The sequence below is a fragment of the Stegodyphus dumicola genome, chromosome X1 (genome assembly GCF_044657685.1).
Source record: "Stegodyphus dumicola isolate Sdum_Otavi_A_Nest chromosome X1, ASM4465768v1".
Lineage (NCBI taxonomy): Eukaryota > Metazoa > Arthropoda > Arachnida > Araneae > Eresidae > Stegodyphus > Stegodyphus dumicola.
Window position 1 is genome coordinate 66631598 of NC_140780.1, and position 13891 is coordinate 66645488.

Genomic DNA, 13891 nt, shown 5'->3' on the forward strand with positions numbered 1-13891 from the left:
AAGGAAATGGATATTCTTTGATAAAGGTTTGAAGAAGAAGAGTAAGAAATACATGTAGTAAAATAATAAAGTAGGACCTCCTCTATCCAAAATTATTGAAACAGAACCGATTCTCATAAAACATTTTTCCAGATAAGCTATTGTTTTAAAGCTTGAAAAGAAAAAGAAGAAAAAAACAGACACACAATTTGTGAGCTCATTATTTTCGAATTTACTGATATTTTGAATACAGTTTTTTAAAAAAAACTTTTTTTAAGCTTTGCATTACCTTTGAAAGCACTGCAGAAAATTTTAATTTTTTATTCTTATCGGAATCATTTTTTTAAACATTACAATCATTATTTTAAGCAAAACAAATGTCACATAGATGATGATAAAATTCCAGTTAACATTGATGCAAATAAAATGAATGAATGCTTACAAAAGAGTGCATTTTATAAAGGTGAGTTAAATAAAAGTCAATACAAATTTTCATGACTTAATTCAGAAATCCTGTTATGGAATGCATTAACCAATACATATTCTTCAGATATATGTTAAAATCAAATACTCCAAGAGCATGCATAGCTGATTTTTGGATTTATGCATAAAACTTGCAAAGTATAAACAGCAATTTTCACCTAATGAATTTTAAGGGGGTTATTGAATAACTACTTCAACTTGTAAACTAGTACAATTATTGAATAAACAATGCTTTTACTCTTTACATAATTGTTGATAAAAAAAAGTAATGTCTGTTTTATTACTCACAAAAGATTTTTTTACAGAAATATTTTCCCTCCATTTTAAAGGTCTCACCAGTGTATTTAATTAATATCTTCCCTAATTAAATTATATATTTCACACAAAAACATGGTTGGTACACTTTATTCAGTTTACATTATCAAAATCTTCAGAATGCATGAAATCTTATCTTGTTTACCATCATAACTAACTAATCCTAAATGCACACTAAAACATTTAATAGTTGAGTCAAAAACTTTCAGAAAATTAATAATTTTTTTACGCTGTCTTATTATCCAACTTAATAAATGTCACTTCAGAAATTTGTCGTAATTCAAGTTGTTTTTCAGAAATTATACATAATTTTAACCCTAATTATGTTTCAGTAGTAAATCTGAAAAAGAAACTATTGCAGATTACTATGGGCACAATGTTACAAAAAAATCATAGCTTGACAAATATAATTTTATATTCTATTTCATAAAATAATCTGAGTTTACACATTGCTAGAAAAACAATTTCAGTGCAGGAAACTGGGTTTTTAATTTCTTAGGAATCTCCATTTCAAGAAATTCAGTACCAGCTACGAGACACAAAAATTACTAAAATTTTTAATTAATGCCTTTTGCTGGTACTTCTCAGGAACACACTTTTCAGCAGATAGCTTCAAATGTCTTCCTTTCTTGATTCTGCTGTCTATTGAATACAATCTGCAACATTTGAAACAAATAGTAAAGTCTCCTTGTTCAATGAATACCTACTTAACTTCAGAAAATGAAAGATTGAGAGCATACTCATATACACTGCCTGATAAATTCTGTTATCACCCCAGCCAATTTTTCTGGTTTAATCTTAAAACATGCTAACAGAGCACAAAAAATAGCCATAGTCACCCATGAAATCCTACATGAATTCCCAGTAAATGAATTCAGATATACAAAGCATAATGCAATGCTATTCGTTTTTCCATTTGAAACAATATCTTTATTTTAGCATATTGCTTCAGCAAATACACAAATATACTTTGAAGTAATTGTTTTCCTTATTTAAAAAACATTCTCTGTCACTACATATAACCTGCAATGATGGGATAACTTATGTAATGCATATTCAATGATGAGATACAAACAATTTAAGAATATACATTATGCACATGCAGTGATGAAATACAAATATTTTAAGAAATAATTTGCTTCCTAAATAAGGGATTAAAATTACCTGCTAAGTAATTATTACTTTCTTGAATAAATATCACACTTTAACTTTGAGTCCTTTTGTTACATTACTGTGCCATTGCAAACTGGCTGAATCCCATTGTTGTATACATGATATCATAAAGAGTTTATTAACTGCAACAATGCTGTAAATGTTTATAAAAATGATCAATTAAATATGTTAAATATATCATAAATGTATAATTAAGATTATTTTATTAAAAATAAGATAATGGTATAAATGTGAAGTATTACATATTACTTACAAATTATCATATCCCTATCAGTTAAATGATTAACGCCTGCCCTTTTCAGACAATGGTTTTATATATATACGCAATTATGAATGCAAAATCGATCATGTACATAAAATGGAATAGGGGTATTATAAAAAATAATTCAAACAAAAGGGTAAAGTTTTCAAAATCTTCATGGACATCCTTATTCTGATGACCTTTCTTCCTACTTGTTCAATGATATTTGCATCTACTAAGTACTACTCACGTCTAAGGCGCTTCATTAATTTTTTCATGTTCCCTTAACAGCAAAATGTACAGGAATGTTAACTTAGAAAAATTCCCTTGCACTCCTTAGTTTCTTATCTAACGATTAACAAAGGCAACCCCTAAAGGGAAATGCTTCAAAAGATCAATAGTTATCTTTGCAATCCAAACGAAAAGAAGTACATTCCTATTTCCTGTCTTTTTAAATGAGACCTGTCCAAATTTTACTGCCTTTTAAAAGCAAAAGTGATATTATTATAACGAGATTATCATTCATTTCACACTCAGTTGGAATATCTTCAAAAGAACCAATGTGTCCATAGACTAAACTCAGTTTCTTGATTTAAATGCCATGAGGTACATCTAGGCCACTTGGAATATTTTTTTTTGTCCGGACTATTCTTGGGAGATCGAGTGCCTGCCATCAGGTATTTTTTATGTACCCCTATATAATTAAGTGATTAATTAAGTGGTTATTTAATTAAAGGATTTTTTTAATTAATTTGGAGAAATATGCATACCAGAAATGAAATACTTCATTTCAACAACCAATGTCTTTGGAATAAGCTTGACATTCGATAGGGATGGATTCGAAGTAGAACAATTAAGTTTTAAAAATTTTGTTGTAGATCCACTCTTTTCTGCACCTTTTTCCACTTGATGTTTTTCATACTGAGTTCTGGATAACCTTTTTCTTTTGTTGTCACTCATTCCTAAATACGGAAAAAAAAAATTAATACAAAAAAACTATCTAGTGGTGATGATGTGGTGTCAGCACTCCCACCATGACAACACACAACTTTCAGAATAATGCAGTTTTTTTTTTTTTTTTTTTTCCATTTTTATTAATATAATTTAGTTAGAAAATTATTAAATGTATTTTCCTAAATATTAATTTGTAATACATGCTTACTTGCAATACTTTATTTACTGTCACATGAAATCAATTTTTAAAACGAAAACAATGTCACATGAATGCAGACAACCAAAGAGCCACAGTGTCTCAAACAGATAGCTCCAACCAAAATATCGGCCACGCTTTTGGGAGTGAACACACACCCAGCCTTTGGGGGAGTTTGCTGGACTCATTGTCTGATGACCTTTCTTCCTACTTGTTCAATGATATTTGCATCTACTAAGTACTACTCACGTCTAAGGCGCTTCATAAATTTCCTTTCATGTTCCCTTAACAGCGAAATGTACAGGAATGTTAACTTAGAAAAATTCCCTTGCACTCCTTAGTTTCTTATCTAACGATTAACAAAGGCAACCCCTAAAGGGAAATGCTTCAAAAGATCAATAGTTATCTTTGCAATCCAAACGAAAAGAAGTACATTCCTATTTCCTGTCTTTTTAAATGAGACCTGTCCAAATTTTACTGCCTTTTAAAATGGCCTTTTGACCTTGCCTTAAAGTAAGCTCTAAAGACCAAAGTTCCAAATTTGACCTATGGATAAATAAGGTCATTTTTTACCACCTTTTGGCAAAAAAATCATCGGACAATGTACTTGCCCTTGTAAAAGTACCTTTCACTTTACAGACCGATACCAACCAAATTTGGCACCCACAAATATTGCTGCCTGCATGGAAGGTATTCACTGCATGGATGGTACTCTCCAGGATTGAACTTGTGTGTTATTCTTTATCCAAGTATATGGCTATCAGAACAGCTTTATTAGTGATATGGGTGAGGTGATAATGCATCTGCCAGAGGCAAATGCTTTGGGTACCTGATGTGAGATAATAACTTTTCTTATTTGAATGAGAATACCCACTATTTAAATATCTTGTGCTGTCTTTTCTTGCCATCATCACCTCAGTGGGATTTTTGACAAAATAAATTTCAAATGCTGCCATGCCACAATGACAGTATGTATGTACTGTTAGATAAATAACAGCCATGCCCTCTTTGGAATTTGAACCTGATTTTAACAGCACACTAACCACATACAAAATATAGATTGTATATATACAAAATTAAAGTAGTTTGATGAAAAATAATAGTTTAGCTATCTTAGCAACTCATTGGTACTTCTGTTCATAAATAACAATAAAAAGAATAATTTTATGAGGGGAAAAATCTGTATGGCCAATATTTACAATATTACACTTGGCGGATACTGTTCAGTTAAATACGGAGCATGCAAATTACAGGGACACAAACACGTGTGTGGTAAACACAGGTGTACGTTGGCTATTGTATGTATGCTTGGAAAATACACCAATGCAATGAACAAAGCAATTCTGTTGAATATAAGAACTAAAAGCAGATAAACTTAGCACTGATAACATGCAAAACTGCTATAAGAAGTAGTTGCATTAATACAACAATATTCCGTGGTGTTTTAATGCCATTATAAAATTTAGGATTACTTTCTTCTGAAAATTCCTAAAGATGCTGAACCGCATTTCTTCTTTGCATACACAGCCACCTTATAATGCAGAGAGGTCTTGAAAAGGTTTTTAATATAATTCTTATTGAGAAGGTCATAAATAATCATCTATCTAGCATCAGACAAAAAGGTTCTTAATAATTTTTCAGGTCATTTGCCTAAGATATATAATCATAGGTAGCTGATCTACTTTCTAGTTTATCATCAGATTCCATTGCATTCAGACAAATAAAATTATTATTCAGAAAAACAAAAACATCTTGAACTTCACTGACCACTAACTGTTTTCAAGTTTTTGCAAATTTTTGGCATTGGTAGGAATTTTATCATCAGCAAGCTCAGAGTCAGTGTTGACAAGAAAATACTTCTTATCTGGAAAAACAACAATTTTTTCTTCATAAAAATTCTTAATTAATCAGACTGATGCATAAAATATACGGAAGTCATTTCAAATTTGTAAACTTTCATGCTCTTTAGTGAAGTTCCTTTCACTGAATGGGAGGTTACCAAAGAGTTTAAGTCTCTTAAATGCATTTCTAGTTCAAAGAAACATTCACAATAGAAGACACATCTCTATTTCTGGCAACAGTAGATCTCCATACAGCAAAGACAAGAAAACTGTTAGCAGTACTTTTAAGACTAGCAACTTATGACTCATAAAGTGGAAAAGCTATTTCAACACAGCAGTCACTGTAACACAGCTTAGATAACTTCAACCTCCATGGCAACTGGTCACTAATAATAATCTCTAAAATACATGCACAAGGAAGATTAGAGAAAGATAAAAATTATAAAGTAATTACATAAATGCAGCAAAATTTGAGAAAACTTTAGACAAATCTGAATCTTAAATTGATCAGTAAGCTTGTTAGTGTTTTCTAATTTTCATAAATAATGCTTTGTAAATGTCCTAAAAGCACTTATTTCCTGAAAGCTATTCAAAAACAGACAATCTTGGAAACAAGGGCCATTGGGACCTGGTAACAGGTTAAATTTAAAAAATCAAATCAGTCAGCACTTCTAACATTCTTGAATTATGTATGCAGTTATAAGCAAAATGCATAGAAAATGAACATAAACATTTATAAAGACATATCACCTTGTTTATGAGCTGCATGAAATATAAGTTAATAATGATATGGGAAAGCACACAAAAGCTATCTGCTTAAGTTGCTTCATAGCTGGTAACTGGACTTCTTATTTTTTCTCCCCATGCTGCAAAACCTGAAATAAAATCACATTACATAGACAAAAATATTGCAAATTACAATTTTTCTTTACAGAAATGTTTCACAAAAGCCGTTACTTTTTCTTTACACTTATAAAAGATTGGCTATAGCAATTCGAAAAAAAAAACTATTAGACCAAGAAATAAAAATTTCTTACACACAAAACATGCTTACAGAAATCTGCAAACTTGTACCTATTACAATCTTTGTGAATTCATATTTTATTACTTAATCCAAGAAGTAGCCCAGTTACCTAAATAACTGGAGCTAAGTAGATAATCGAGAATGTTTGATAATATGTAACCACCAAAAGATTCGATGGAAATAACATATTATAACACACTCCCAATTAAAACAAAACAGCAATATTTTACACAGAATTAAATTTGTACAAGATAAACACAATCCCTGCACACTGAAATCAGTATATAAACTTATTATTAAAAGTTAAACTACGCATTACTAAATATACTCATAACAGGTTTATAAAATTATATTCTGCAAATTTCTTCCTCAAGGCAAGTAAATTTTGCACTTCAATATGTACGTCATGTGCATTTCGCAAATGGAAAATAAAGTGGATTGAAAATATTTTCTCAGGAAAAACACTTGCAAGCAACACAGTGGCAATCAATGTAAATCTCTCGGTACTAGTGCAATCGACGTGGAAAAAAAAGGAAGATTTTACATAAATTTTTTTATATACAAGATACACAGTATCATTACACTTTTAAATCAGTAATTTTGTTATTTGAATCATTTGTTCTCTAAATTTAGTGTAATAAGTTTATAAAAAGAAGTTATAAACTATAGATATTACTTGCTTTCAAAGTCAGAAAACGTATATTCATCATATTCAAGCACAATATCGTAAATATTTCCTTTTCTTCAGTGTTCATAAATAAGTCTCTAAATTTCTGTCATATGATGGGCAAATTTAGCTGCCTTTCTACCTCAGGATGCACATTTCACAAATAACTAAATAAATTAGACAGAAATGAAAAAATTCCTCCAAGTAGAGCAAATTTCTTTTTCAACAGAATCCATAGTAGACATTAAAATATTTTGCATGCAAGGAAACAATCCTTTAGATAAGAACCTAAGGTGGAATTAGCTGTAACTCAAATTTTGCAACTAGACAAAATCGCCAAGTTTTCGCCAATTCCTATGACAACCAAAGAGGATTTCGCTTGAAATTGAGACGCTGATCATTTCTTCTGCGAAATGAATTCCCTAAATTGGAATCCGAAATCTAGAAGTAACGTCACTATAAAACGTTACTACGTCTTTAGCATCACTTCACAGATACTTCGATATTTTGGTTTTTGCTGGAATTAACATGAACTTTATTACGCTATTTTCGATACCTCAGGTAATCCTCGGGTAGTGTTTGAGTAATACCAGCTACAGCTCAACTCTGTTTAAGTTTTATGTAAAAAAAAAAATAAATAAATAAGCTCTATCGTTTAATCGTCTGCAATTAAAGTGTTTTTTCATATTAAATCCATAGTTATTTTCGAAGCCTTTAAAATACTAGCGTCCGTGGAACAGGGCTATGGATAATTTAAAACGGGAAAGAACACAATTACGGTGATATTTCACAACTTCTTTGAGAGAAGTGGACACTGTTCTAAAAGATGAAGCAATTATTAGAATTTTTTCGTTTGGAAGTCGAAAGTGAAGAGCGGTTACAACTTGCTATATCAGGATTTGCGAATGATCAATTTGAAAAATTTAAAACGAAAGAAAAAATTCCTACTGCAGCTTGTATTGTATCTAATGAAAAGCAAAGAGCTGAGAAAAAGGACAAACATTGTTTATTTTGTAATAAGTCGTTTCATAATACCTCAGAATGTTTTAAGGCTGCCAAGACGTCATTCGAGGCGAAAAGGGAAACATTGAAGAAAAGGGGCGTTTGTTTAGTCTGTTTGAAACCAGGACACAATTCTAAGATATGCAAGGCTTATTTAAAGTGTATTATATGGGAAAAAAAAGAACACATTGCATTATGTGTCCAAATATAAATCAATCAAAACAAGACAAACAATCTGAATCGGATGCACAGGTTCTTTTGTCACCAAAAAAATCTCCAACGTTATTGTTAACTGTATTGGTGAAAATCATCAATGATGACAAGTCCGGAATCGTTCGCGGATTATTTGATACTGGTGCTCAGAGATCGTTCATACGAAAAGATATTGCGGAGAAACTAGGAATGAAACCTGTAGATCAAGAAATGATGAGTTATGGACTTTTGGGGGGCAGTGAAACTAAACAATAGTCCCATAATGTCTACAGTATTACATTACAAAGCTTGTGTTCAAATTTCAAGTACACTATTTCAGTTTTGGACGAAAAGAAGATATGTGATGCAATTCAACGTGTAGAGGATCCTGATATTTATCCAATTTTGAGAAAGCAAAATATACGCTTAAGTGATACAGGAGAATATGTGCCTGAAATAGGTTTATTAATAGGAGCAGATTATCCTGGCGCATTGTTGACTGGGAGAATTGAGCCCATTGATAATAATTTGGTAGCTATTAAAACAAAACTTGGATGGACGCTTCAAGGTAAACAAAGAAACTACTCAAAATCTTTGGAGAGTATTGTATATGCTAATAATTTTGATTTGACGGAATTATGGAGCCTACATGTCATCAGTATAAGATGTCCAGCAGAAGTAAAGGCAAGTAACCGATGAAGAAACGGTAGATTTTTTCCGTAAAACTATTAAAAGTAACAAAGACAAAAGATATGACGTATGTTTGCCATGGAAAAGTGGACGTCCAGAATTAGAAATGAATAAAGAATTAGCCACTAAATGAGTGGGTTCGGGATGGAATTATTGAAATTGTAGATAAAGACGAGAAAAAGGGACACTATTTACCACATCATCCTGTTATAAAAACTGGTGTAACAACAATAAAAATTCGTCCGGTTTCGACGAAAGATTCCAAAGGAAATTCCTTGAATAATTGTTTAGAAAAGGGGCCACATTTATTAGAATTGGTACCCAAATTGATAATGCAGTTTTGGAAAAATGCAATTGGCGTAACATCAGACATCAAAAAAGCATTTTTACAAATCAGTTTGAATCCAGAGGATAGGGAGTATTTTAAATTTCTTTGGTCGAAGGATTTATCAAGATAAGAAGAAATAATCACTCTCCGACATAGTAGAGTGGTATTTGGTGCTTCTCCTAGTCCATTTTTACTAGAAGCAACTATAGCCTACCATCTAGAGAAAGCTCCGGATGAAAGGAAGCACACAGCTTGTCAACTCAAAGAATCTTTTTATGTGGCCAACTGTATTACGAGTTTAGAAATTAAAGAAGAGGCAGAAAATTTTATTTCTGAAGCTAAGGAGCTGATGTCTTCAGCACAATTCGAACTACAAGGCTGGGTTACTTCTGAAAAAATTGTATAAGAGACACATGACAAATTCATTTCAATTCTAGGTCTCTCTTGGACACTGAAACGGATGAACGTTTTTGCGGCAGTATGGTTGAAATTCCAGAAAAAGGGATTACTGAAAGAATTGTGTTATCGGCTGCCCAAAGATTATTTGACCCTTTTGGGATAACATGTCCCGTTTCATTGATACCAAAAATATTGCTTCAAAACATTTGGAAGAGGAAAATTAATTGGTACGACGTACTTCCAATAGATATATCAAATAGATTTTTAGTCTGGGTCAAGGAACTATCTTTACTGAAAGAATGTAAGATTCCACGGAGACTCGTCTCAGGTCCATTTGAAGACTGCCGAATAAGTCTACATTGTTTCTGTGATGCCAGTGAAGTTTCCTATGCTGCTTGTATTTTCTTACGTTCTGAATTTAATGAGAAGATTTCAGTCAAGTTTAGTAACTAGTAAGTCAAGAGTGACACCTACCAAAGAGATTACAATTCCTATATTAGAACTCTTGGGAGCTTTGATCTTATCAAGATTATATGGTCAAGTCGTAGACGGACTGGAATTGAATGACAATACAGTGTATTTTTGGACTGATTCAACTGTTGCTTTAACTTGGATCAAAAGAGAGAGTTCTTGGAATACATTTGTAGGAAACAGAGTCACAGAAATAAGAAAGAATACAAACCCGAATGACTGGCATTTTGTGCCAGGGCATATGAACCCAGCAGATTTGCCTTCAAGAGGTTGTGATGCTATGAATTTATTGAAAAACAAATGGTGGGAAGGTCCAGAATGGTTATGGAAGCCACAAGAATTTTGGCCATTAAGGGAAAAACAAGTCATTGATGAAAATTTGGTTAGAACGGAAGAGAGAAAAATGATAATCAGTAATGTGGAGCATGGATCAGTTAACTTCACTGACAATTTACTTTATTTCTCGAAATATACGAAGATTCTTAGAATGCTTCCATGGATACTTCGTTTCAATAAAAACAGCCAACGAAAAGAAAAACTTAAGAAAATTGAGTTGACTTATGAAGAAGTTCAATCAACACCTTTTGCTAAAATTAATTCAGCAGGAAAATTTTGCCGGAAGAAAAATGAAAATCTTGAAGAACATGCAAACATTCAGAGACAAAAATAATATTGTTCGACTCAGAACAAAGCTTCTCTTGGGAGATGAAGAGGAAAATTTCAAGTGCCCCATATTGTTGCCCGGAAGCCATGAGATTATTCATCGACTGGTAAGGCAAAAGCATTGTGAACTACAGCATGCAGACTTTGAACTCTGATTGCCAATTTCGGAATGAGTATTTAGCAATGTTGATTCATAAAGGTAAGAGCCGGGTAGAATCTTTAAGAGTTGGAGAGGTCGTTCTTTTAGAAACTGATGGCAAGCGTATCAACTGGCCTTTAGAAATCGTCATTGAAGTCTTTTCTGGAGCAGATGAGCACTCAAGAGTTGCCAGAGTGAGAACAGCTGATGGAGAGAAGTTGAGACCATTCCAAAGACTTTATCCGTTAGAAATCAACAGTTCGGAAAAGTTACCATTCATTGCCCAAGATGCTCGAAGGGATGAAATTGCCTCTACGAATATGCCTGTACACCCTGCAGCTAATGATTCAGATTCCAGCGAAGATGATGATTCATCACCCAAAGTTCCAGATTTTGTTACTAGAGCTGGTCGACGTCTTAAAATTCTCAATAGACTTGATTTATAACTTTTGTTGCAATTTATAGGTATCCTACAAATTGCAAGGTGGGAGGTTGTTTGAGTAATACCAGCTACAACTCTACGCTGTTTTATGTTTTATGTAAAAAGTTTTATGTAAAAAAATTAAGCTCTGTCGTTTCTGTAAGATTAACTGCTTCTAAAGTTTTGTCAATATCTGCAATTAAAGTGTTTTTCATATTAAATCCATAGTTATTTTCGAATCCTTTAAAAGATGGGGAAACAACACGCAAAACACCTCAAGATACTTTCCTGATGGAATTTCCAAAGTAAAGGAACAAAAAGGAGACCCTTGGGAAACTGGAGCGGAAATTTACTGCCCAGGAAAGCTCGATGAGATCCGAATCGATAAATGTATAGCTGCAAATACTGCAAAAGATGCACAGTGTTTGGCTCAGCGACAGTTAAAGCCGCAAGGGAATCTCATGTGAATAAATGTTGTCCTTGGTTCCTATGTGGAATAACAGAGGAAGAATGATCCATACGAACGAGAGCACAATCACTCACGCAGCAGGTGACAGTGAGCTTCGAGACAGCCAACGGAAGACAACTGACAGCAGCATTTCAGTAAGAAGTCTTAACAGGAATTTGGGACCACGCCTGGGTAGCTTAACAAAGAGGTCTCATAGATGCTTTCCAAATGCGTGCTTAGTGAAGTCTACAGTTGAAAATGTAAGTACGAAAGAAAATTTATATGAATAGAAATAATTGATATCTCGTGGAAGATATGACTGCTAAAGCCTAAAAGAGGTTGGACTTCTGCCTGTTCGTCCACGGCAGATATCTGGTTGTAACGAACTTTTTCCACCTAAAAACATTCTTAATAAAGTTAGAAAAAAAACATGAAAGCAATACCTTTAGTGCGCCACCGAAATCTACGAATTTTTGCCAATGTTTTCGTAGTTTTTCAAAGCCTTCTCACCAGAAAATTGTTGCCGCGAGTCCAAAAACAGATCAACCTCATTTCATACGTCCTGTGCATAATGAAAGATAGCACCAGCAAGATTTAGCAGCAGGTGTGAAAAAAGGTAGAAATCCGAAGGAGCGATGTCGGAGCTATATGGTGAGTGTGGCAAACGATCCCATTAGAGTCCAAACAGAGTCCAGCCGGTGAATGCAGACACATGTGGCCTTCCATTATCTTCATGGAACATTATCTTTTTGCGTCGCAACTCAGTTCGACGTTCTTTACTTGATAGCAGCGTCAACTCGGACTAGCATCTCGCCGTTCACCTTACTGTCGAGAGTTTTGCCTCTTTCCAGATACCCTTTACTCCACAGCAACCCCACCAGATACAAATCATAATCATTTTGTTAGTCAAATTGCTCTTTGAGACGCTGCCGACGGGTTCACCTGGCGCAGACCAACGCCCTTTTCGGCCTGTGTTGTTGAAGTAAATCCACTTTTTATCACAACTGATGATCGGTCTAAAATTTTGTCCTTGCGTTGATATTCGAGCAGATTAGTGCAGACTCGAACATGTCTGTTCTTATCTGCTTGAATCAGCTCATGCGGCACCCAGCGATTCAACTTGTACGTAAAGTTTACGTCATGCATAGCGCGACTAATGGACATGACACTAACGTCTAAGTCCTTAACACGCTTTCGAGTGGTTGCATACTCGTCTTTTTATACAAATTCTCGCAGACGGGCCTCCAGTGGCCCGAACGTTCGGTACCTTCACAGTGTCATATGATACAACATTATTACCTAAAGTTGCATGATTTGGTGATATTCTGGAGCTGACTTTTTGACACAGAACTGGAAGTAAATGTTGGTTCTAATCTGGTAGCGTGATAATTCCATTTAAGGCCCCTTGTACCAGAGGCGTAGCTAGGGTTTTCAGCACTCGGGAACAACTGAAGATTTTGCGCCCCTTTCTATGTGCTAAGAATGAAAACAATTTCATTCTAAAATTTCGTAACATCAATTTGGCGCCCCTGGTTACTGCGCCAGGGGACATATGTCCCCCTTTGCCCCCTAGCTACACCACTGCCTTGTACTCAATGCTAACGATATTTTTTACAAATTTCACAATACAGTGTCAATACAGTAAAGCAAGTCTCTTCCTTTCGAATGCCAAAAAAGTGACAAAATATGATTAAACAAGCCAGCACGAACTGTTTGCGCAGACGATTTTTGCGGTGGTAGAAAACTTTTTTAAAAAGTCGATAATTTATTGCCCTACTGTTAGTTTTCGGGAGGTATTTTATTGCCGTTCTGTTGGTTCTCGGAAGGTATTTTACTGCCTTCTCTCTACCACCCAAAGGAGATATTATTCCATCCGCAACGCAGGAAACGTGTTCTCTCGGGTTTCAGACTCCCTCAAGATCAATAATAAGAATCAAATTACTTTTCACGACGCAAATGCCATCTCAAGCTATTGAGGAAATACCATAAAAACGGATGCCAGATTTCTGAAATGGATGCTAATCGAAACATCAGAAAAACTTTAACTTGACTCAGAACCCATCACTTTGGTGGTATGAATGCAGAAAAAATGTTATGCAGTCTAATCAGACCTAGAGGAATACACGGGTAAAATTTTGTAAAGATAGCACTTACCGTTTTAATTCTGTGGGTGTGCTCGAAGCGGACTCACTGAATGAAGAGAGAGCTTCGAAAAGAGTCTAAAGCGAGCATTGGGGGGAAGCGCGTAATACAGTATAAGATTTT